We start from the raw sequence: 23,565 nt of genomic DNA, 5'->3' as shown, positions 1-23,565 counted from the left end.
AGGCTAGACATCTTAAGCTAATCATAATGTAGGAAAGTTCTGCAAGGATTTGAGCACACAGCACTTCATAAATAGTGCTGCTACCAATTAATTTCTCTAAAATGAAGATTACTGATTTCCCATGGTGAAATTAATGTCATAGAGTCAACCTCTTTTGTAATAGAAAATGGCTATTTTGTCTCCTTTCTAATTCTGAATTAAGATACACACTTTCTTCCATTCTTCTCGCCCACACACATTTAGTATTAGAGAGTGGTGGAACTGTTTTAAATTTAACTCCAAAAAAAAAGTAAAGAATTCTCTCAGCTACAAAATAGATGATGCTTATTTTAATAGTATATTTAATAAAATCATGAATCTCAAGGTATTCAAGCAGAAGGGATCCAAAAAACACTTTAAAATCTATGTCATATGTTGCATTATATGTGCTATATAATACATGGTATCATATTAATTATTTTTTATAACTGTATTATAAAATTATACCAATTTTACCAATTTTTTATAATTAATCCAACTAAGTTGGAGATCGGAATATTGGTTAATGATAAGATACGAAAATAAGAAAACAATTAATGTATCAATCTCATAATTCCCTCTGGGGAAGCATTTCCTTTCTATTCTAGGTGCCTATCTTAGTTTATAAAGTGTTATAAAGCATGAAATCTCCTTCTGGAAGAATGAGAGAAGGATTTGCAGGCTTTGTTCCATCTTCACCTATTCAACAACAGAGAAATGTCTTATCAAATTGCTGAGATTGGGCAAGAGGACTAACTATGGAGAGTTCAGCCTTTCTAGTAAAATTCTTTTCTGGGATAACCTGATCTGTAGATGTGGGCTTTCTGCTCATGCTCCTTCTTTATATAAATACTCTTGAACCAGGGCTCAGGGTCAGACTTCTAGAAGCACCATCTTTCTTCAAGCTCCCATTTTGGGGTCTTGATGGATGCAAGATGCAACAAGCCTGTGGCAAGTTGCATAAGCACACACTCTTTGCTCTTCAGATCTAAGTCATGAGAAGGGAGCTGTTTCAAGCTCTGTCTGTTCATGTTTAGTTTTCAATTGTTTCAGAACCTTTAGTTGAGCAGGAAGCTATTTAAAAACTCTCACATTTCTTTGCTTATTTAAATATTCTCTGCCTCATTCAATCTATGTTTATATATGTGTTTGACAAACTGATCATTTTAAGTGTGCAACAGGCTTAACTGAGAAATTTGTGATATGTGATAGTAACTGCTACAGCTGTGTGTTTCAGATTCACAATTTAGATAACATTTCTCTTGAATGAAGATCAATACTATTTCTCAAAAAAGTTAATCATATAGAAGAAATAAACAGTGGTTTATATAAAGTAAACTCAAATACATATTTAATAGTAGAATATAGATCAGTAAATTTACATGCTTTGATAATTTATTTTAATTATTGTACTACTGAATTAAAATGTACAACTTAAATATTTTTAAATGATTGCAATAAAGTTTATGCCTCAATTCCATTACAATAATGAAAGTATTCCATGAAGACCCCGTAGCTAGAAAAATTACTCATATTCTTAAATTTTAAAATATCTTTGTTTATACTATTTATTTTCCTACATAGACATATACTCTGTTACCATAAAAATTTACAGAAAATTTAAAAATTTTTAATAGACTAGACATATTAGTCTTTTCTTTTACTCATTGAATTATTTAAATTAGTGACTCATTTAAATCATCAGCATTCTTTATTGCACATTTATTGTATTTACTTATGATCTACCATAAACTTGGATTTATAAGACATTTTCATTTATAATTTGTCAACTCCTTTAATAATTCTAAAAGGTAAGTGTTAAATATATTTATTATCTGGTATTTATCCTGAAATATATGTTCTTTTTTATTATTATTAGTTGTTCAAAACATTACAAAGTTCTTGACATATCATATTTCATACATTTGATTCAAGCAGATTATGAACTCCCATTTTTACCCCGTATACATATTGCAGATTCACATCGGTTCCACATCCACTTTTTTACATATTGCCATACTAGTGTCTGTTGTATTCTGCTGCCCTTAAATTATCATTATATGATTTCATTTTTTACTTATGATTAGAGCCTGCTGTTGTATTCTGCTGCCCTTAAATTATCATTATATGATTTCATTTTTTACTTATGATTAGAACTACTTCTGAGACACTGAGAACTAAAAATGATACCCTATCATTTACAATCCAACTATCTAGTAGCTATGTCCATTTAGAAGTCCCAAGAATATATCAATTTTAGCATATACAAAACTAAATATTTGTCCCAACACTGTTCTTCCTTCTAAACAATTTCAGTGTCTCAATATCTTATACTGCAGTTTCATGATTTTTTTTGAAATGGATTTTATCTTATTTAGTTAGCAACCTCAAAAACAGGCTTTTCTAACAGTTATTATTTATTTTTATTCAGGTACTATACTAAGCATTTCGAAACATTTTGCTATACTCATACTAGTATGCTAAATTAGTGGATATTCTGACCACCTTTATATTGATGAAGGGACTCATAGAGGGCTGCACACCCAATGATGTGGAAGCCATGACTATAATTCTATCTCAAAAACAACAAAAGACACAAAATTTTTAGAGAATAATGAGGAAATACAATTCTTCAGTATGGATGATTCAAGTGCTTTTTATCAATCTGTATGGAGTCATGCTTCTGTGAACATATTTTTTGTCATTTTTATAGAAAGATGAATATTATTTGGAATAAAAGAAAAATAACAGTGTTGCACAGATTCCAGAAATAACAAATTGAAAATAAAAATATATCATATCATTTTTATATTACTTGATGCTGTTCTATAATATAGCTCTTCCATTAGCTTTGACTTCATGTGTTTTGATCACTACTTCATATGACAACCATTTTTATATTTTCTATAGATATACTAGAAGGTAATTCAATGTGGCCTCTGGCATGGTTGGTCAAGTTTTATTTCTATTACAGTAGGACTTGGGTTTGTTCCCCAAGTGTTCATACCTATGTTGGAAGCTTATTTCCAATTATGGTAATGTTAAGAACTGTTGGGACTTATAAGGAGTTTGGCCTAATAGGAGATTATTAGGTCATTGGGGGTACTCTCTCCTGGGACTTTAGTTATTTCTTGGAAGATTATTATTATAAAAGAGCAAGACTATTCCTTAAACCTCCAAAACTGTGAGCTAAATAAATCTCTTTATACATTACCTCACCTCAGGGTTTTTGTCACAGCCTTAAAAAACAAGAAAATATGAATAGCAAAGAAAAGTTATTTCAGCTTCACTTCTGGTCACTACTAATTCCATCTCTATATGTTTTTACACTGTAGTTTCTTCTTACTTCTTGGGAATAATGAGGAACAAGTGGCCATGATTATTGGTTGTAATATTCTAGGCCTCACCTCATTTAGGTCCCTCTCCTTGGGGTCAAAAGTAGGCTATGAACACTTGGTGAGGTGTGTCAGAGGCAAGTTATATTGAGACTGACATCCCAATAATCCCAACCAGTCTAGGTTGTGTTCATGTCAGGGCTTCTGTAGCAATACCTTATAATTCCATTGTGGGGCTGTGGCTGCTGCTCCATGCTGCAGTTTCCTAGAAGAAAACAAGGTGTCTTCTGCATTGAGCTAACAGAATATCACAGACTAGATAAATTATAATTATAATAGAAGTTTATTTGGCTTACAGCCCAGGAGGGTGGGCCATCCAAGATCAAAGGGCTATATTTCTTGAAGGCTTTATTGCAGCCTCATAACACAATATAAAGCATCATGTGACAAGAAAGTATGTGAGAAAGAGCAAGATGCCCAAACATGCTTTTAACACAAATTTACTCTTCCAATAATGACACTGATGTATTCATTAGGACAGACCCCTCACTGCCTGATCTCTTCTTAAAGGTCTCATCTCACTACTGTTGCACTGGATATCAAGCTTCCAACACACTGACTTCTAGGGACACATTTGAAGCATATTAAATAAGTATAATATTTTCATAGTAAATTCACTTCCTCTCCTATTCATAACCTTAGAATTGGAAATTTATCTGTGTGTCTTCGTTATTTTTCAGGAACACCAAGAGTGAGTAGAGAGTGCAGAGGAGGAAAAGTGACCCACAGAGCAAGGCTTATGAATTGAGGATGCTGAGCAGAACCCACGCCTGGCTCATCCATTTTAAGCCACACACATAATCCTCTATGCAGTTTCTGACACTTGACTAATACTCATACATCAGAATGACAGATTCAAAGGTTAGGTTGACCTAAACTTCTCCTCTGTGGTCAAACTTCTGATATTTCTAGTCATCAATATCAGAAATTTAAGGTAATAAAGGGCACAAATAAGGGTGCATAAAAACCCCACTTGTCAACATTATTTTTACCTAAGAATTTCTACCCAACTGTGCCACAATATTTGCATATATATAAAATGCCAATAACTTCATGCCAGGTCACATGAGATGTCTCACTAGCTCAGAATGTGCAAAGAAGGCCCAACAGGAATGCAATGCCCCAAATTCTGAAATAATCTTAATTTATATACAAAGGTACTAGTTTTAAATGGTGGTGTCTCTATCACTGCATTCTAGGCTTTATTTAGTGTAGTGCAGTCACTAGGAAGTTAGAAAACATGTACTATATCCCAGACCTTGTGTTGCCTGTAATACGACAAACATTTCACAGTGGCATGAGACTCTCCAGACTGCAGCAAAAGTCTCTGGGATGTCTTGCATAAAAGTAAAACTACCTGGTATGGTCTGTTTCAACTTGGCAAAATTAATACTATAGTCTACTTGGATATGTCTCTCTGGGAAAATTCAGTTTTTCTAAGCTGTCACCCTCAATGAACAATCCAGGTGCCACTAACAAAGCACTAAATGCTACCAATGATGTACAGAGAAAGAAAAGAAAATGTCTACAACCATATTTAAATAAAATATGCTCATGGGGCAAATCCCAGGTACCAATTCAAAGTAATTCTTGGCATATAAGTGAATTGGGATTACTGTCTTGCAGGTTTGTCTCATGGCTCCAAGGTAATAAATACTGTGCACTTTAAAAGGCAATTTAAACAAGAAGTGGCAAATGTACCTAAATTGATTACATTAAGTTTAAATATGAAGCTGTAATTGGTTGCTCTAATTTGGAAAAAGGCAAAATTAGAATACTAAAAAACATGTTTGTAAAAACAAAACAAGATATTTTAAAATATTATATTAGAAGAAGTTTAAAAATGGCATTTAATGTACACACAGTTCTTTCATATCAGTAATTGACACTTGAAAACTATCCATTCTTATTCACTCCTAGAATGGAAGTCATTTAATTTTTTTTGTGCTCTGTAATTTGCCAAGGAATATTAGCAGGAAAAAGGAAGATTATATTGAAACTGCTAATTTGAGTAAAATCTAGAATCAATATTATATTGGTATCAATTATTCATTCAGTTTATTGAGGTACTAATAATACTAAAATTATTCTTAGGAATGTGTATGAAATTCTAATGACTTAAAATGGTTATTATTGACAAGAAGTAACTTATTCACTTTGAGGTTCCCTTGATCATTAATAATCACCTTCTTAGTACTAAAAAGGGAAATGGGCTTGATACTTCCAAGGGAGAGAACTGATAGGGATCTTACTGAAGACTGCCTTTACTGTGAAAAAAAAAAAGTTTCAAGTTGTATAAATAACACATTGAAGGAATTATTTGTTTAAATTAATTGAGGAATTAGGGTTTTATTTTTTCTGTTAAAATAATATGTTCATTTATTTACCAAATAAACATTTGCTGATTTTTAGTATAGTATTTTGTGCACTGGGGACTGGTTGACAGTGAATTTGCAAAATGCAATTATAGAGATGTGCAAATACCTTAGTATAAGCTTTTTCTTATTTCTACAGAAAAAAGACCTAATAAATAGGATAATAAGAGGGTTATTGATAGTCCCCATAATTTAAGAGACTTGATACTGTCCTTGTTTTAGAGAGAGGTAACTGGGAAAGTGCTGAGTAATGAAAGATTCATTGCCTTTAAAATGACATTAATGCACATCCTCCTGCTTCTCTGAACATTGAGTATAAATAGGGTAAAATGCTTACTTTATCAGTAGGTTTGGGTCATTCCATTTTTCCACAGGAAATGCATTCTTTACAAAAGTGAGCTTAGTATTTTATCTATGGAAAAATGTTATGAATAAAGTTGCAATTCCCTTGTCCTGTAATGCTTTGTTTAAAGATTATACAAAATCACCATTGACTGCTCAAAGGTCAAATCTATGAAATGTGAGAGATATTGGCCTTGTCTGTGTTCTTTCATGAAAGGTTATAATAAATATTTCTGTGTAAAATAAGAATATGGACAATTTCTGAAGATTCTGGAATCAAAGGAATCAAAAAAATAATGATCATTTGTGTAGTAACAGACATAAAATGCTTCCATAAAGCACTGTCTTTTTTCATAGAGCTCTAACATGGTATATATTTCAGTAACCATAGTTTAGCACACATAAAAAGTGAGGAGTCATCAAACAGGAAAAAGGTCAACTCAATGCAATTAACATGCTTGCATTGCATAGTTTTAAAGAAGCACTTTTTACACATTAGAGAACATGACACTTAAAATTTTTTTGCTCATATGCTGTTGCTCAGAAAAAAGAAACAGTTTTGATTATATTATCAAATATCTATACTTATCATGTGGGGTTCTAGCCGAGTATCTTTACCAAAATTTTTAAAAATATTGATTCATTTTTAGGCATTTCTAGAAGAACAGACAACTTTAAAAATAGAGTTACTGAAATTTCATTGTTTCATGAATAGGATCCATGTAATAATGGCTTGTTTTAATGTATAACTGGAAAAGAAGATATTGTTAATAAATTATGCCAACAAATTAGGAAGGAAAGGAAATACTTGATGATTATGAAAAAGAATGTCTGGCCTGCGTTTAATAATAAGCTTATTCTGAGAATCTTACTTCCAAGAATATATTTTAGGAAAATAATTAGACATTTAAGATACTATGTGATATTTAATTAAGAAAAAGTGGAGCATAAAATATATAATTCTTATTATTTCAACCACATAAAAAGAGTGATGGTGGTAATACCCAAATATTTCCAGAAGAGTTATGGTGGGATAATTGATAATTTTGTTTCCCTTATGCTACTAAATAACTTTTATTTTTAAGGAGATTTTAAAAGTATAGTCAAAAATAAATTTTATATGTTTAGTTACAATTATTACTTTGATCAAAAAAATACTCCCTACTGTAAAATGCAAATAGTTAACATTGTTTAAGCAGTATTTATTGTTGATATGACAGTTGTGTTCGTAAAGTTTCAAGGATGAAATAAAGCATTCTTCTAACCTTAAGTTCAATTACATCAGATGGATGGCTTTAAACTTGCCAAGTGTCTGCCTTTTGCAACATATTGGAGATAACTTAAAACAAATTGTTTAGCCAATCTTGAGCCATTTAAAAGGAATATTGTTACCTTTCTAGCAGCTTATCTATTTTTCCTAAAATAAATGTGCTCATTGTGACAAAATTCAGGGGAAGAAAAAAACATATACATTCTCATTCACAGGAAACTAAAATGATAAAGTTTTCTTAAATGACATGTCATAACAAGATAGGATACACAGCCTAAAATTCCTGTGTGCAAAATGATAGAGAGCTATGAATACGCCCTATTATTTTAAATTAAAAAGGTTAGATTTGCTAAGAAATAAACATCAATTAACAAATATCTTTTCAATTAATTTGGCCTCTCTCTCTGCTCTCTAATGTGGTATCTCTTTGTCAGTTTTAAGAGAAGTTAGGGGAAAGTTAGGATAGGGCCCCGTAAAGCATCCCTCAGTCATTCCCCTGCTACTTGTTAGCTTATGGGAAAGTTCATTAATAATGCTAACCCTTAATTTCCCTGTTTAAAATACAGTGTGAACGAGAATAAAACCGACAAGATACACAGTTGTGGAGAACAGTACTGAAAGACAGACTGTGGATGACTAAAGACCAACATGAAAAAGGACAGCAGAGGGTTCACATGAATTAGATGTTGTTATGTTGGTGCTAGATACATTTCACTCCTCAGTAGTAATTATTAAAATTCACATCATTTTTAAATAGCAATTTTGTGTTGCTACCAAACTAGATTGTTCACAGACCAAGAACAAATGACAAAAGTTATGCAATTGCAAGAAATGGAAGATTGATCATAGCAGCCTCGAAGCCTGGGAGCCTTCAAGTTCATCCTGGCTGGCTGTGTAATAAACCAAAAACTGCAAATTGTGCTAGGAACTGGGAATTTAGTAAAAGGAAAATTGACTACTGCATGTGGAAAATTATAAGACTATTAGGAATCTTTCATTCCAAGGTAACAAAGTTGTATGAGCTTCAATAGCTCAGAAATACTCTTAATCACCAATGTGACACAATTTGTATTTTCTTTGTTCCTCTCATCCATAAGTCTGTGCACCCTAAAATAGTGGGAAATAATTTTAGTACAGACCTGTAAAGTGAAGCATTTGTACTCCTCCATAGCAAATAGTTGAATCTACATGTATATACATATCTTTGAGCCTTAATTTTCACAATTATAAAAAAAATACAACTGAGGGCAATGTGAAACATAATTAAATTACCCTTCATAATATTGACACTTGATATGGACCCTTATTTGCCTCATATATTTCTTAGCCTTTGTGTTTGCTATTTTAAAGTTACTTTTACTCTTCCATTTTATTATTTATTCATCTAGTTTTAGTGCAGTTCTTCTTTCTCCAATGTCATTACTTTCCTACTCAAAGCTACTTACTAATTGTTCGTTCACATTATAGATGCCCATCCCCAAACTGAATATATCATAAATTAAAAATTCACTTAGTACAACTTAACTACCAACACCTTGGCTTAGCCTAACCAAACATGCATGTACAGATCACTTACATTAACTACAGCTGGGTAAAAATCATCTAACTCAAGCCCTGTTTTATAACAAAGTGTTGAAAACCATGTAATTCGTTGAATATTATGCTGAAAGTGAAAAATAGTTCAGAAGAGTATATGTTCAGTTATTCATAAAGCAAAAACCAAATCATTAATTGAACCATTATAAATTGAGTACTGTCTCTAGAGATCATTTCATCTGCAAAAATATATTTTAAAGAGTACCTCCAAATCCTGTTCAATCAAATGATTTTTCTTGTGAAGCAAAGAGAAGCAGATGATATTCCTATTACCTAAATTTTTGAAAATTTTCCACTATTTTGCTTAATATTTCTTTAAAACTTTTCTTCAATTTCTAGAATGTTAGATTATGATTGATTTGATCTTTCCTTTTCTCTTTGTTTCTATAATTTCTCTTGATTACTGATCTTTGCAACATTTCATAATTCTTCTTTCCTTTGTCATGTTCTTTTTCATTATTTTTGGTGGCAGCCAATTGGCATTGAAGTTCCCTACTTTCACATTCCTGGCTTGTTTATTCTGTACAACTTCTTAAGGAAATTATACAGCAAAACTTGCACCTTCTTTCAGTTTTTTTCCTATTGTTTTATCTCCCAAATTATACAATTTAATAATAATGTCATTGTCTTGCTTTATTCTTGAAAGGTTTTTTAGCAAATGTAAGAGCAAGATCTGTGATATAAATTTCATTCACTTCTTTGAATATTTACTAATGCCTACAACTTTGCTAGATACGGAGCCTTTAAGGATGACAAGGACCCATCATTAAGGAACTTGTCAATGAAAGAGAAACTAAGTAAAGGTGACACCACAGTAGAGTGTGATAAGGGAACCCACAGGAACAATACACAAGCCCCAGCTTCTGAGTGGGAATCATCACTGGTTGCATTTTGAATCTTCCTATCCATCCCTTATAGAAACTAAAATAGTCCTAGAAATAGCTTAGTCAAATAGTTGTGAAGTGGAATGAAATTATTTCTGAAAATACATTTCTAGCTCATTTATTCATGTTTTGTTTAAACAAGTATTTGATCAAAAGAAGATATCAGACACTTGGTGATGTTTGTTTAGATATAGTGCTTTTCCTCACTTTTGATATTTTCCTCCTTTTAAATTTGGTTGACTATGATAGATTTATTGGTGATATGAAATAGATATATGCAAGAATGTATATATCTGATTTGCCATACAGATACAGAAGATATTCAGTATCATTAAAAAACTTTTGCTTTCTCAGCTGCAGTTCAGGAAACGCTACCTTCAAATATGGTCCTTTGATATACTGATTACTTTGAACAGAGAGCACTAGGGGAACAGTGGATTGAAGAAGAGGTTTTCTGTGAGTTCTCCATAACTGCCTAGGGATGAAACTTCCCAAAGGAATCAATCTGTCACAATTCCCTTTCTAAGGGTTTTAATAAACAGCAATGATTAAGGAAGAACAACACTTATCACAGGAGAGAAAGATTAGACATCAGAGTTAAGTCACAAACTTTGTTGTAAACTATATTCTGTTCATCCAATAGCCCATTCATCTTTTCCCCAAATCACTTACTCTTTCCTAAATTGCCTACATCCACCTTCTTTCCTTCCTTATGAAAAAAGTATATGAATCTCATTAGGTTTTAGGGTGTTCATCATTTTTTCCTTTGATGCCTTTGTGCACACGATACATTATATACATCTTCTCCTGTTAACCTCTCTCGTCAATTTATTCCATAGTCTCAATTATTAATGCTCAACGTGTAGACAGAAAATGTACCTTCTTCTATATTTAAATTGTTTTCTCTTTGTTGTTCTGATAACACCAATTTGTGATTTTACAAGCACTTTTAAAAAATGGGCGGCATTTGCTGTGTTCAAAGCTCAGATGGAAGATGTATCCATGAAACAGGACATGGTAATAGAAATGACATTAGTTTTTAATATCCTATGCCCTTTCTATTGAAGGCTATTGAAGGTGTAGTTACTGTAGGTGATTCCTCCAAAATAAGTCTGTTTTGTGGCCCTAACCACTCACTTCTGATTATCACTACCAAGCACTAGGTAAGCAATCTATAAACAATAGCCATTATTTTTATTATGGTATTTATATGCAGCAAAAATAAATTGGGTTATCCACTTTTACAGCACAAATCTCACAGCTTTGTAACTTAACAATGTTTGAAATGTGAGCAAACCTGTTCAAGAAGTCAGACAAAAGTTACTTCAAATCCTAATCCCATCACTTATTATGCAGGTTGAAGAAATTGCTTAATTTCTATGAATTTTGGTTTTATTATGGATAAATTGGGAGTGATAATACTTCTCAATTTGATTATAAAAATTAAAGACAATAATCAACCTATGAATTGAGGAGAACATCTATCAAAAAGCAGGTGCTTAGTAATTAATAGCTATTCTTATTAAAATTATCTGTTTCTGCCTGTCTTCTTCATTTAAATGTTGGCTTCTTAAAGACAGTGACCACTGCATTTCTTTTTCTTATTGATCCTTGCTCCAATCAAAGTCTGGCTCAGACTAGCTTTCAAATATTTAAAGGTAATCTATTGTGCAGTACAGCATCATGTACATATCTACTACTAAAGGAATCCAAAATGGAGTCACTCAGTATAAAGTTCCACAATACCAAACTGAAAATGAGGGTTTTTTTTATTTGACCTTCAGAGAAATTGATAGTCAAATTCCCAAACAGTCCAAGTTCTGTCAGCATAATAAGAAAGTCCCTTTGCTTTAATCCTTACAAGGAAAGTAACATGAAGTAATCTGATGATAACCAATCCACTTTTTGGCTTATGCTACTTCTTTGTTCCTGCTTAAGCAACTTTATAAATATTATCTCAATGTTCTGCCATGCCCACTGAGGGTCTTTTCTAAATGTTTATTTGAGAGTTGTGCCTGATTCATAAATGGCTAATAAAAGCTATTTAGATATTTCAATCTGTTGTAAATTTGCTTCTATAAACACGTGCGTATTTGTGTGTGTGTGTGTGTGTACGTGTATATATATGTACACCTTTGCATTTTAACTTCACTAATATTTCAGGAACATGATTTGTATTTTCCCCTGAATTCTATATCTTTGGCTGTCATTGTGTCTTGATGACTACTTAAACAGTTGAATTTGGTAAATTTTTACTCTAAGCCATAGGATGTCAATTGGTATGAAAAAAGAAAAAATTAAAACAGAGTAGTTTGCAAATTGTATGACATCTCTAACAGAATAAATGAAACAATCTTCAAAACATTCAGTGACTTAACTATGTAAAAATTAATTTCAGCAACATACCCACTTTGTTCATGGTCTGGTTGCATCCCCCTTTTTAAACTCTATTTACATGTTAAAGGTAAAACACCTTCTGCTGGAATTTACATTATACAACAATTATTTCTCTTTATCCATGACATACTGCAATATGACAACACTTTGTGATAAAGACTTAAACAAATATGTAGGGTTGTACAGCAAATGCTGCGCAATATTAAAGATCATATCTTTTTGGCAGTTCTTCATCAGGGTACTAGGATACGAAAGGAACTAGAAGCTAATCCCCATTATGTATCATAGGATAGTGTCATATTCATACTCTACATCTGTCTCGCAGAGCTGAGTAGAGAGTAATTACTGCTGAGATAAGCCTTTTCTGGAATATATGCAATTAATTCTCCTGAAAAAAGAAGGAAAGTAGCCTGACACTTTAATAATGTTTAAGTATACCTAATCTATTTCTTTTCTGTTCCTAATGTTTCCTAAATATGAGAAAGAAAGAGGATTTGAAAGTACTTACAGCTGTCTGTTCTTATGTAAATCATCCATGGGGCTGTAATATTCTATCTTAAAATGACTGGCATGAAATAATACCATAAATTATAATAGAATGTAGAGCAAGTGGGAAATTACTTTTAAGATGAATTCAGGATATGATTTTCATGCACAAAGAATGTTTCTCTTATCAAGTAGGAATTATTCTGTTATTAAAGCTTCAAGGGTGTACAATTTTATTCAATTTGAATTCTGAATACATTTTTAAACTAAATCAAAGTTACTCTTCTCTCCAGAATCTTGATAAAGTGCTATTTAGCTATATGCATTTCTTTGTGGGTCTTTTATTTTTAGCTCACTCTTTTTTTTATTATGCATAGTAACCTGATTACACATAATGGTATACTTTTGGTTTTTCAATTGCCTTCAATTTTTCAAAAAAATCATCAATTCTCAAGCTCCTTTATGCAGTCCCATGCTTTGCTATTCAAATGTTAACAAATGAGCTGAGAGCTTGGCTTACATTCAAATAGACTAAATGGTGTTTTAAAGGGCCCGAGAAAATGATTGTTTATATGTTTACTTGCACTCAAGTAAGAATATAATTTTCAATATCTCCTTTGAATGAGAACAAAAAAAGTTTAATAATACAAGAAGGTATATAATCTTTTTAACCTCTTTTATGTTACCTGGCTTTCTTGAGACAATCTTTACATTACCAGAAGAAAAGTATCCTCAACTTGGCGATGTACCTACTGTATGGAGCACCAGGACAAGAGCATTTTAACAACTTCCTCTTTTATAAGAAAAAAAAATTATGATAAAATAATAGTAATAAAATTGAATTTATACTAACAAGGGCCAGAAAATAGATGCAGGCAGCTAATACTTTGTTTTATTGAAGTTTGTAAATATACAATTATCAAAAGCAAGTAAATTTTTGTAAACATAATGTTGGTCTAAAAAGACTAGAGTCTGTAAGAGATTGAGGCAAACACTAAATCTTGCCTCTGATGTAACATTTATGTTTTTTTTTTTTTGGTGTGCATTAGTTTTGAAATACATAATTAATGCTTCAAAATGAAAAACTGTCAAGTTTTTAAGATTGTATTAAAATTCAGTAAAGTATTTAATGTATGAATTGAAATTTCCTAAAAAACCTGAACTTCACAGTTCACTCTTTATTCCTTTGTTTTAAATCTTAAATTCAAATAAGTAATCCAAATGGTTGCATCAAATGATAAAATTTAGTGACTAAAATTCTACTCCTTCATTCCCATAATTATGCTTTCACTGCTTATTTTGAATCTATTGTTGAGTACAGAGATACTCAGTACCACAAAGGATATGAATGCAAAGTCTATTTAAAGCTAGCTGAAATGTTCTGTACTGTTATAAACGCAACTCTCTCAAGGAAATTTATACTTGAATCTTTTCATATGTTTCATCTCTAGGACTAAAAGTTCTCCTAGTCAGCTTTTATTTTAAAAAAATTTATGTTTTATTAAAAAATGTCTAAGAAAAATGTGATAATTGAAATTGTGTTTGTGTATAAACTTAAAAATCATAACTTATTAGAATTCAGATCCACAGCAAATCTTTCCAGGGGGGAGTATTTTGTCACTAATAGTTTTAGAATTTTGGTCCTTGATAATAGTACCAATAACTTTTAGTCAGTGATTTTCATGCTCTACAATCATCACGCCCTCTCATTGCTTAACTTAGAAAGATGGTGTTTAAGGAAAGTGATGGTTTCCCGCTACCTCTTGATACATATATCTATTGTCATATTAGTAAACAGAAGGGTATCAAGATAAACATGAGAAGGGGTTTGTTTTGTTTTATTTTTATTCCTTGAATAAAGGCTATATCTGCATGTATTCTTAAAGCTAATAAACTTGTTTTTTAGAAAATTTATTTTATTTGGGGGAGACTCATTTAGATTTTTCTTTTAAACAGAAATAAATATTTTGGGAAGAAATACATTGCAAAAAGCTGTCCTTGAGGCTTTTTACTCAGATCAGCTAGAAAAATGAATAAAAATGCCCAAAGGGAAGACTCTGAGTGGGAGAATTCATTATAGTTTAGAATCACAAACTACCTAAAATTCACCGTTGCCAATGTGCACTTCCATATAAATACATTTAACGTTTTGACAGAGTATAAATAACAGGCGATCAAATTACTAGAAAAACAAAATCATAAATTCAAAGCATGGCACACTGACTCGAATTAGGACAGTTAAATTTTGTTCCTCACAATGAAAGACTAACTAGAATTTCCTTTCATCTGTAAGTTGCTTTTGACTTACTTAAAAAATATTTTGACAAAACCCATAAATAAAAAGCTAAGTACACTTTCTTTAATTTTTGATATCATGTGGGGCACACTTTTCAAGCAAAGTGTGAAACGACTTATAAGATTTCTGAAATCACTTACAAGGTTAATAATAATTTATAAGAAATATCCATTTCCCCAAAACACAAGGCTATATTTCATCATCAATATTTTTGACAAATATCTCGGATTTATTTTAGCCACATGAAGATAATGTTTACAATGTCCCTCAGTTTCATGTTAGCAATAAAATTACATGGCATTCCTTAAAATGACCTTCACTGTATAGCAGAGAAAAACTCTAAAACTTTTCATCAGTGAGAGAAATATTTCTGTTTCATACCATTAAGTTTAATAAAGTAAATATATATAGACATGTTCAGTAACTTACAGTATTATAATTGATTCTGGTTAAGTATGCTTATGTTTGGTTATTATGTTTAGACTTTAGGGCTCAACTTAAACTTTGCATTAAGTATGTTAATAAATGAGTAAAACACCACTATCTTTGTATTATGTAGGAAAGTTATAGTTCCAACTTTCAATAAAGTTCCAACTTTCAATAATATGTCCTACAAAGAAAATAAATGCTTATATTTAAATATACATGTAAATATTATTTAATTATCATAAAAACCCTTCCTACCAGTCCTGATTCTAAATGTTGGTTCTGTTCCATGCTCTCAATTAGCTAAATCCTCCCCAATCAACATGATGTTGATTAATTCTCATAGAGGTGTATGTCTCGGCTTTTCATCTCACTTCCTACTCTTCTAATAATTCAGAGTAGCTCTTAGCAATCATCTTGTTCAGTTATTTGGTCTGTTTGATTTTATTCTGTGGCTTCTCATCAACTAAACTTTTACAGACTATAACTGTATGCAAAAAACAACAAAATAAGACAACTCTTGTCCACTGAATAGGGACATGAAAATCCACAAGACCCCACTGATTTCATCATTTCACCCAATGCACACAGATCACAGGAATAAAACCACTAAACTCATCTAAGTTCTTCATTTATTTTCCAAAGAGATCTGATTTTTTTCTGAGTGTAAAAGTAATATGTATTTGTCAATAAAAGTGAGACACTACTAAGTTATAATAAAACACATTCTCATTATCCAAAGATAAGTACTATTGACTATTCTAGACTTTCTATCTACGTATAGTTTTTATATCATGTTACCATACAATATGCAATTGAAAAAAATCTGATTTTGCCTCACACTATTTTTAATATTATGGTGTCATGGTATGAATATATCCCTCAGTGTCACAATGTTTGGAAGTAGGGCTAATAGGAGGTATTAGAATTAGGAATGGATTAATGCTGCTGTAAAGAGGGCTTTAGGCATTATATTCACATTTTTCTGCATTTCTGACATGTAAAGACATAGCATTCCTTCTCTCAGAACTCAGAGTTCAAAGTGCCATTTTGGAAGTAGTAATGTCAGGCCCTACCCCACTGGTGCCTCAATTATGGGCTTCCCAGCCTCCAGATCTGTGAGAAATAAATTTCTGTTCTTTATAAATTACATGGTCTATGGTACTTTGTTAAAGCAGCACAAAATGCCCTAAGCCACAAGATAATATTGTTTGAAAGCTTAAGAAACTAAGGCACGGAGAGAAAAATACCTTAATCTGGTCCAAGGCGATTCAAGTTAGCTAGAAATTTATATTGTGATTTTTTATGCAGTACATGCCCTCATTTTTCTCTTCAAGTAATAGTAGAGCCACAAAGAAGAAAAGAGAAGAAATCTGTGCATTCCTCTCTTTCTTATTTAATCTCAAAACCTAGGTAAGTTGGTCAAACTTGGCACATGCATCTAGGCTTTGCACAATATGCTCCCTCTGAACTCTAAAAATTACACTGATGGAGAGGAAGTGGGGTTGAATAACAGTTACTAGTTTGAATTTGCTTACTCAAACATGTGAGCAGAAAAAGTCTCAAAAGAACAGGGTTTTCTGAATACAGTTCCCTACATCATCCTCTTCCGAGGTCACACTAACTACTTTTGAGCTGAAACAAAGGCTGGTGAGTACAGGCAAGACTTGGAGAGTGTATGACCTCATCAGCATTGGGAGGAAAGAGAAGGCTCACAGCTTTGTTCTCTTCTGGGCTTAACCAGAGCCACTGGGCACAGAGCCAAGAATCCTGGGTTGGTGATAAGAAGTCCAAATTTCTGAGGAAAGATTTATGACTAAATATTTATCCTTGAAAGGAAGAGTAATGTTTTTCCAAATTTCTGGTCCTAAGAGTATCTAAAGAGTATTTTTGGCTTAGAAAACCTGCAGAGCAGTCCCCACATTGGCAGGAGGTGTTCTAATGTTTACAACTGAAGAGAATTCATGGTGTTATAAAAGAAGTCGTAGGACTTTCAAGTTTCTTCACTGTCACTAGGCAACAGAGGTAAGAGTGCCTTAGGCCTTTGACCATTTGTGGATTAAATTTTCAAATGAGTGCTGAGAATGAACAGGAAGAATAAATAAGTAAAAGAAAGAAAGAGTGAATCTTAAGAGGACCAAAGACGCTAAGAAAGAAGAACAAGAAAAACACAAGGACAGGTCAAGTAAAGTAAAACACAAATGCTATGAAGATAAGTGACTAATAAATAATATTGTATATTTAAAGTCTCAAATTATTTTCTGGAAATAAAAAAAAGAATTCTCAATTTGAATATATCTTAGACTATGAAAGTGTAGTCATTGAGAATTAACTTAATGTTAAAAGAAATATCTCAACTAAAGATAAAACCCATAAATACTGAGGGGAAAAATGTAAAAGGAATTGGAAAGACAGATTGAGGATATCAAATATGAAGATACTGAGTTTCAGGAGAAAAACAATTATATCATTTGAAGAAAACTTGGATGGATTGTATTACTGAATTATTGCTGCTGTGTGTGTGCCATTTTTGCATGGCACATATACCTAGATAAAACATTGAAAAATGGCACATATGCAGCACCAGAATCTAAAACTCATCTATTAAGAAAAAAAGGACCAACAACTGTAAAGATGATGCTTAGACATGGTGTGGGTACTAAGGCTCAGGCCAATTAGTGCAAACACCATAGACTGGGTGACTTAAACAACAGATTCCGATTTCTTACAGTTCTGAAGTATGGACGTCTGAGATTTGGGCACCAGGATGGCAGGGATCAGTTGCCAATTCTCCTGGATTACAAACTGCTCACCTACTCATGTCTTTGCAGGTGAAAAGAGAAAGTGAGGAAAGGGAAAATGAAGGATCTCCCTCTTGTTATAAGGCCATAAGTTTTCACTATCAACGTGAAAACATGCTATTTATATACCCCATATCACATAGATAAGACTAGCAATACCCTTCACTATGCCTTATAGCACTGCAGGGGAGATCATGTTTTATTATAACAGAGTTGGGAGTACATGTTCTGTGTTGTGAGCCACATCTTTCCTGTTTACAAGACATAACTACTGGCTGCAGATTGTGGTTTTTGTTTCCTTCAATTATATGCCCCACCATGTATATAATACCAGGATACTCCAATAATCAAACATATAATATTCCTTTGGACAAAATAAAATAATTTCAATTATTATTTTTATATGTGGAAAACCAATAAAGCTCACCAAAGTTTAAGTGATACATAAAAAAAGTTCATAGATAATAATTTAGACTTCTTGAAATTGTTCCTAAGAATATAAACTGTTGGTTGTCTTCTTTTTAAAGAAAATTGAAAGGACTAAATTGAAAGTGTGGTTATAGAATACACTCAAGTTACAAACGCAGCTAATAATTTGGATACTTTCTCTAAACAATGTAAATATATAATTTAAGATCAAATTATTATTTTGAGGTTTATAGTATATTTGTGCTTTGTGAAATCTACCAACCTAGCAAACAAGAAGTGTTGAGCTGAAGTAATAATTCTGAAATCATAGAGCAGAAAAAGAATAATAATTTTTGAAATGTGTATTTAGTGCTCGAAAAAGAAATATAATAGCACTCTCTAGCCACAACTCTACTTGTTAACATTAAACAAGCATGAATGAACATAAATAATACGTGCTATTGACTGCATGGTGCCTTCCCCCATTCATATATTGAAGTCCTAACACACAATGTGATGATATTTGAAAAAGGGGCTTTTGGAAGATGTTTGGAAGTAGGTAAGGTCTGTAAGTATGGGACCCTCGTGATGGGATTATATAAACAGACACAGAAGGCTTGCTTTCACATTCTCTTTTTCTGTGTGCATGTACTAAAGAAAAGCCATGTGAGCACACAGTGAGAAGATGGCTTTCTGTCAGCCAGGAGAATCCTCACATGAACACAGTCATGCTGGCACCTAGACCCCAGGCTTCCAACATTCAGAACTGTGAAAAATTAACTTTCTGTTGTTTAGGCTACTCAATTTAACATAATTTGGTATAGCATCCCAAGTAACTAAAACAATATGCAAATACCTACATAAAGTACAACCCAAGGAGTAGGGTTTAATATTAATTATTAATATTAATATGGATTAATATTATCAAAATGACCATATTTCCAAAAGCACTATAGAGATTTAATGCAATTCTGATCAAAATTCCAATGACATTCCTCATAGAAATAGAAAAGGCAATTGTAAATTCATCTGGAAAAATACTCTTATTTTTCCAGAATAGCTAAAGCAATCCTTAACAGGAAGAGTGAAGCAGGTGGCATCACTATACCAGACTTTAAACTATACTACAGAGCACTAGTAACAAAAACAACGTGGTATTGGCACCAAATCAGACTGGTAGACCAGTGGTACAGAATAGAGGAGACAGAGACTAATCCACAAAATTAAAATTATATTATATTATATTAGACAAAGGTGCCAAAAATATGCATTGGAGAAAAGACAGCCTCTTCAACAATGGTGCTGGGAAAACTGGAAATCCATATGCAACAAAATGAAATTAAACCTCTATCTCTCACCATGCACAAAACTCAACTTAAAATGGATCAAGGACTTAGGAATACAACCAGAGACCTTGCATCTAATAGAAGAAAAAGTAGGCTTTAATCTCCATCATGTAGGATTAGGCCCCAACTTCCTTAATAAGACTCCTATAGTGCAAGAATTAAAATCAAGAATCAATAAATGGGATGGACTCAAACTAAAAGGTTTCTTCTCAGCAAAAGAAATAATCTGTGAGGTGAATAGAGAGCCCGTGCCCTGGGAGCAAATCTTTACCCCCTCACATACCAGATAGAGCAATAATCTCTAGGGTGTATAAAGAACTCAAAAAGCTAAGCACCAAAAAAAAAAAAAAATCAATAAATGGATCAAGGACCTGAACAAACACTTCTCAGGAAATGATATACAAGATATACAATCAATAAACAAATATATGAAAAAATGTTCATCATCACTAGCAATTAGAGAAATGCAAATCAAAACCACTCTTAAGATTTCATCTCATTCTAGTCAGAATAGCAGCTCTTATGCATACAAACAACAGTAAGTGTTGGCTAGGATGTGGGGAAAAAGGTACACTCACTCATACACTGCTTGTGAGACTGCAAATTGCTGCAGCCAATATGGAAAGCAGTATGGAGATTTCTTGGAAAATTAAGAATGGAACCACCATTTGACCCAGCCATCCCTCTCGTTCATCTATACTCAAAGGACTTAAAAACAGGATACTACAGGGACACAGTCACATCAATGTTTACAGCAGCACAATTCACAATAGCTAAATTGTGGAACCAACTTAGATGCCCTTCAATAGATGAATGAATTTTTAAAAATGTGGCATATGTACACAATGGAATATTACTCAGCAATAAAAGAGAATAAAATCATGGCATTTTCAGGTAAATGGATGGAGTTAGAGAAGATAATGCTAAGTGAAGTTAGCCAATCTCAAAAAACCAAATGCTGAATGTTTTCTTTGATAAAAGGAGGCTGATTCATAGTGGCATAGGGAGAGGGAGCATGGGAGGAATAGACAAACGAACTCTATATAGGGCAGAGGGTTGGAGGGAAAGGAAGGGGGCATGAGGTTATAAATGATGGTGGAATGTGATGATCATTATTATCCAAAGTACAGGTATGAAGACATGAACTGGTGTAAATATACTTCATATACAACCAGAGATATGAAAAATCGTGCTCTATGTGTAGTAAGAATTGTAATGCATTCTGCTGTCATATTTTTTTAAAAAAGTAGAACCCAAGGAAAGGCTCATCCCTAGGGCTTGTTTTTCTCTGGGTACAGGTAAATTTTTATCCTATAACACAATTTCTTTTAGGGACTATAATTTAACCTGGTACCGCTAAAGTGATATTTCTCAACTGGGGGTAATTTTGGCCCCAGAGGATATTTGGCAATGTCTGCAGGGTGCATATTGGCATCTAGGGCAGAGTGTTGGAGAGTCTGTTAAATATCCTACAATGCCCAGCACAGCCACTTACAACAAAGTGTCAATAGTGTTTTTGCTGGGGAAGCACTGTCCTAAAAATATATCACTGAAAAAAAAGCATATAAAATGATGTCTTTTGCCCCAAACACTGATTAACTTTTGCCAACCTTTCAAACTGTCAAAAGTAAGGCTAAATAAGCAACCATAATTACTTTAAAAACATTTCTTAATTACCTAATGCAAATATTTCTTGGCTTAATTAAATCTAAATTTATGTTACCATGTATGGGCAAATAAAATTGCTTATGATAATAGCAGGGGTCATCAAAGAAGAAACCCATGACAAATAATAGAAAATGAAACCAGTTCTAAATTATTATAGATTATGAATCTGCAATATAAGTAACAGCTAAACTGGCTCCTAACATTGTTTAGAATTTTCAAATTTGGGTGAATACAAAGTGTAATGTCCACCTTAACAAAATGTCAGAAGTTATTTATTACAAAGATTGGAAGTTATTTGGATCCTGGTGGACTATATGTGATTGCCCCCCCATATATTTTATTGAGCCTTTTGCTTTTTAAGGTTTCTTCTCTTAAATTTGTAAATATCACTTACACACTTTCCTACTTAGTAACAATTATCATTTAACAAAACAAACTATATTTTCAAAAGTTAATATTTTTCCTTTATTAAACAGTCAAAAGGATTATGCAAATAACATGGTACAAAAATTAAAATGGTACCTTGGTTACTACCTGGGAAATTTTATAGAGTAAGGAGCCAATTTGGGAAATTCGAGTTTAAAGAAAAGGAAAAAGAAGATAATAATTTTACACTTATGCCTCATATTAGTATGTCAGCCAATATAAGACTTTTTGGAGGGAGGGGTATTGAATTACTTTAATTATAGCTATGTAGTGTTGGCTCTGGAAGTAATCATTATCTTTTTCATTTCATTCAACAAATGAAGGTCTGATTTCTTATATACCATATGTTTTAAATCTGATCACAACTAATGTTGAGAGGAAAAATGAATACTTCTTTCTGAGTTAATTATACAAAATAAGCACTCTCTGGCAAAGTGAATGAATAAATACTCTTCTATGTTAAAACTGACAATTCCAATCTTCAAAAACATCTATATTTGATATTCATTAAATTCAAAGATATTTTTGTATGCTACATAAATAAAGCTTGATTTTATAATATATTCCTAGAGGGCTGTATCAATATAAAATGCTTTCAATATGTAATATATAAACTTTGTATCATACACATTACATATGTATTTATAAAAGGTTATTTTCAGTAATGTAAGATGTATTCCTTTTGTCTATAATACTATTCCTGTTTTCAGTAATGGCTTATAGGTCTTCTAAAAGTCACAATTATATGTTCAGGAGACCAATAAACACCATAAATCCAATCACAGAGCACAGTCTAAATAAAGATCAAATTTTGGTAAAAAACACTGTCATCAAGAGTCAGTAATAAGAAATGCTCTAAATTGGTCTCATATGTCATTAATGTTAGGAGTTTTCGGAAGCCTTGTTCCAGAAAGTCTGCTTCATCATTTAATTTTATTTAACAGTTACATAACATGACATTGTCAATGTAGCCAAAATATAAAACAATCATAAAGAATATTTTTGGCTACAATTTGGTTTTTGATCTTGATAATGGATCAGTTTGTTTTACAGCATTTAGTTTAGTCACATTATGAGAGGTCTTGATGAGTTTGAAAAAAATCTTTCTCACTTCTTAATTCTTGTTTTATAGTACTATGAGTTTTATGTATATGCAGCGTGTTCACATTTTATTTTAAACTACTGTTTACACACATCCATAATTTGAAAATGCATACTTAGAAAACTATTGGCCACAGCACTTCCTGTTATCTACCAAGTATATTTAATGTTGTGAAGGTATGATTCCTTCCTGATATTCTTTAATAATGCCATATAAAATAACTAAAATTTGAACTATATGTATTTTGTGTTTTACTTTATTTGTGGATTATATATAAAAAAGCTACACTTCATACTTTATGAAAAATAAAAAGTAAAATACATCTTGTT

General features: G+C 32.2%; 1 protein-coding gene across 3 annotated transcripts in view; it reads right to left on the bottom strand.

Annotated features, from left to right (window-relative positions):
* The window catches only part of Ccser1 (coiled-coil serine rich protein 1), a 988,234-nt gene that overhangs the window by 595,110 nt on the left and 369,559 nt on the right, over window positions 1-23,565 (bottom strand). The window lies entirely within an intron of this gene.

This window comes from Marmota marmota, unplaced genomic scaffold (assembly GCF_001458135.2).
Source record: "Marmota marmota marmota unplaced genomic scaffold, marMar, whole genome shotgun sequence".
NCBI lineage: Eukaryota > Metazoa > Chordata > Mammalia > Rodentia > Sciuridae > Marmota > Marmota marmota.
Note: the sequence above shows the minus strand (reverse complement) of the source record. Positions and strands in the feature narration are given on the sequence as shown.